The following is a 3,620-nucleotide window of genomic DNA, read 5'->3' on the forward strand; positions in this document are numbered from 1 at the left end:
AGTTAAGTATTTCAATTAAATATTGTATCTTAACTCTGATCGAAAGTTCCCAATTCTATATATATATATAATATATATATATAATAAAACTCAGATAAAAAGATTTCTCTTAATATGTTTAATATACCTGTTTGGTTCAATGATGATTATACAGGCTATTGTACACTATGTACACCATACAGCATATGGATTGTGCGGAACGGTGGGTTCCACTTCCCTTTATATGACCGATAATGTTAAAAATGAATACAGGGAAAAAACTATTTGTTCTATATTTGCACCACATCGCATAGAAAATGTTTCTTCAAATCGATCTATTCTGGTTTACATTTTCTTTTTTTTTATTTAGTAGTCGCCAATTTAGTTTTTTTGTTATTTTCTCCTCAATTTAGTTGTGTCTAATTATTTTGTTTAGCTCAGCTCACTACTACCACCCCTGCGCTGACTCGGGAGGGGCGAAGATGAACACACACTGTCCTCCGAAGTGTGTGCCGTTAGCCGCCTGCTTTTTTACACATTGCAGACTCACCATGCAGCCACCCAGAGTTACAGCGTCGGAGGGCAACGCAGTCCTTGGCAGCTTACAGGCAAGGCCACTGGGGTCGCTGGTGTGCGGTGAGCTGAGGACACCCTGGCCGACCTAACCCTCCCCCCAGGTGGTGCTCTACCAATTGAGCGCCACCCCCTGGGAGCTCCCGTCCTCGTTCGGCAAAGGAATAGCCTGGACTCGAACCAGCGACGTTCAGACTATAGGGCGTATCCTGCACGCTATGTGAGTGCTTGTACTAGATGCGCCACTCAGGAGCCCCTGGTTTACATTTTCAATTTTGGTCTGTTGGTTAGTTCCCATAATCAGTCTAGGTATGGTTAGTGTGCTGCAATTGGGACTGATTTTGTTCAGTTCCTTGTGATTTCCTAGCCCTGAAATTAGCATGTCTTCATTTAGTCTTTTTAAATAACGAAGACAGAATAATTAAAACAGGTCAGAGAACCATTGGCAAATTCAGATCACAACATGGTCTCATTTTAAGTGCTTTTTAAAACCCCAAAAGTAATGACTAAAGCTGAGGTTCACAATTTTAAAACGGCAAACTGTGAAGGAATGAAACAGACTAACAGAAGTAGATTGGAGTAAAATAGATAAAACATCCACAGAGAAAGGAGGGCTATTTAAAAAAAAAAATGTAGTACTAGAGGCGCAAAACAAATACATCCCAAATGTATATGGTTTAATAGAACAACTAAAAAAATATTTGGAGAAAAAAAGGCACTTTACAGGTCGCTTAAAAGGGATCAAGAACAAAGTACACAGAAAGAGCACTTGGAACGGCAAATGCAAGTAAAAAAAAAAGAAGTTAGAAAGGCCAAAAGAGAGATAGAAATGAACATTGCTAACATATTTTTCCAATATTATAACAGCAAAAGAACATTCAAGGAGGAGGTAAAAGTTTTTACAAAGGAGGATATGGACAACATGCCCCACATGTTGACCTCTTCCTATCCAGTTTTAAATAACTTTAGCATAACTGGCAGGAGTGTTAAAGGGACTTGAAGCTCTTAAAGTAAAAAAAAAATCCACTGGGCTGGATGAGATCCTCCCAATAGTACTCAAAAAAAAAAATGAAAGAAGTTGTTTAGAAACCGCTAACCAAGATCATGCAACAGTCTCTTGACACACGGGTTCTACTGATAGACTGGAGAATTGCAAACATAATACCGATCCACAAAAAAGGAGACAAAACTGAACCAGTTAACTACAGACCACTAAACCTGACTACTATGATATGTGAATTTATGGAAACTATATCATCAAATCCAAACTGGAAAATGATCTATATGATAACAGTATCCTGGGAGACAGTTGGCATGGTTTTAGGAAAGGGAGATCGTGTCTAAGTAACCTGCTTGATTTGTCCGAGGATGCAACATCAACAATATGGATAATGGATAATTGCAAAGCATATGACATGGTTTATTTAGATTTCCAGAAAGCTTTTGACAGAGTCACGCATAAAAGATTAATTCTCAAACTGAACACAGTAGGGATTAAAGGAAATGCATGCACATGAATTAGGGAGTGGCTAACATATAGGAAACAGAAAGTACTGACTAGAGGAGAAACCTCAAAATAGGGCAAGGTAACCAGGGGAGTACCCCATGGATCAGTATTAGATCCTCTGCTCTTCCTAACCTACTTTTAATGACTTAGATTCTGGTATAGTAAGCAAACTTGTTACATTTGCAGACGACGCAAAAATAGGAGGAGTGGCAAACACTGTTGCAGCAGCAAAGATCATTCAAAATGATCTAGACAGCATTCGGAACTGGGCAGACACAAAGAAAAGTGTAAGGTACTGCATGCAGGCAATACAAATTTGCATTATAAATACCATATGGAAGATACTGAAATTGAAGAAGGAATCTATGAAAGAGACATAGGAACTTTATGTTGACTTCAGACAATGTGGGGAAGCTGTAAAAAAAAAAAAAAAAAAAAAGCCAACAAAATTCTCAGATATATAATGAAAAGTGTTGAATTTAAATCAAGGGAAGTAATGTTAAAACTTTACAATGCATTAGTAAGACCTCATCTAGAATATTGTGTTCAATTCGGGTCACTTCGCTAGAAAAAAGATATTGCTGCTCCTAGAAAGTGTGCAAAGAAGAGTGACCAGAATTACTCCAGGTTTAAAAGGCATGTCATATGCAGACAGGCTAAAAGAATTGAATCTATTCAGTCTTGAAAATGGCAATCTGATTCAAGCATTCAAACTTCTAAAAGGTATTGACAATGTCGACCCAAGGGACTTTTTCAACCTGAAAAAATAAACAAGGTCACAAATGGAGATTAGACAAAGGGGCATTCAAAACAGAAAATAGGAGGCACTATTTTACACTGAGTTGTGGGAGTCTGGAACCAACTCCCCAGTAATGTTGTTGAAGCTGACACCCTGGGATCCTTCAAGAAGCTACTTGGTGAGATTCTGGGATCAATAAGCTACTAACAAACAAACAAGCAAGATGGGCCGAATGGACTTCTCTTGTTTGTAAACTTTCTTATGTTGTTCTTTTCCTGTGGTTGTCAACACAAATCCAATGCAGGCAATTTCACTGAGCAGCGACCGGATCTAGTATGCCTTTCATTATTCATGGTTTTAAGGTTTACTTACAGCACGTGTAGTTGATGTATTTCATTTTCACATTCTGAACTATTTGGGTGTAATGTTTCCTAAAGACAGGCTTTTTCCTCTTTAACTGCAACCATGGCAACAATGTACACCATGATTGCAGGAATAGGAAACATAAAACGATAGAAAAACACTGCTTTTATCATTTGGATAATACGCAGTACAGTAACAGCCAGATTTTCAAAAGAGGCAGAGGGAAAAACAGGTCACAAACCTTTGCGACTCCAGATCAGTTGTAAAATGTATTTTCAAAAGTCGTATAAGTCAGTGGCACAATAGCATTTTAGGCTTTGCGCTGTTTTGAAAACACACTTTAAAACACAGCTTGTTAAGCAATTGAAATTCATAATTGGTTCTATTTTGCAAATAACGCCTTGCAAAACACCAAAATACACTCGCAAGGCATTCCCCCCCCCCCCCCCCCCCCCCCCC

This window comes from Polyodon spathula, chromosome 3 (assembly GCF_017654505.1).
Source record: "Polyodon spathula isolate WHYD16114869_AA chromosome 3, ASM1765450v1, whole genome shotgun sequence".
Classification (NCBI taxonomy): Eukaryota; Metazoa; Chordata; class Actinopteri; order Acipenseriformes; family Polyodontidae; genus Polyodon; species Polyodon spathula.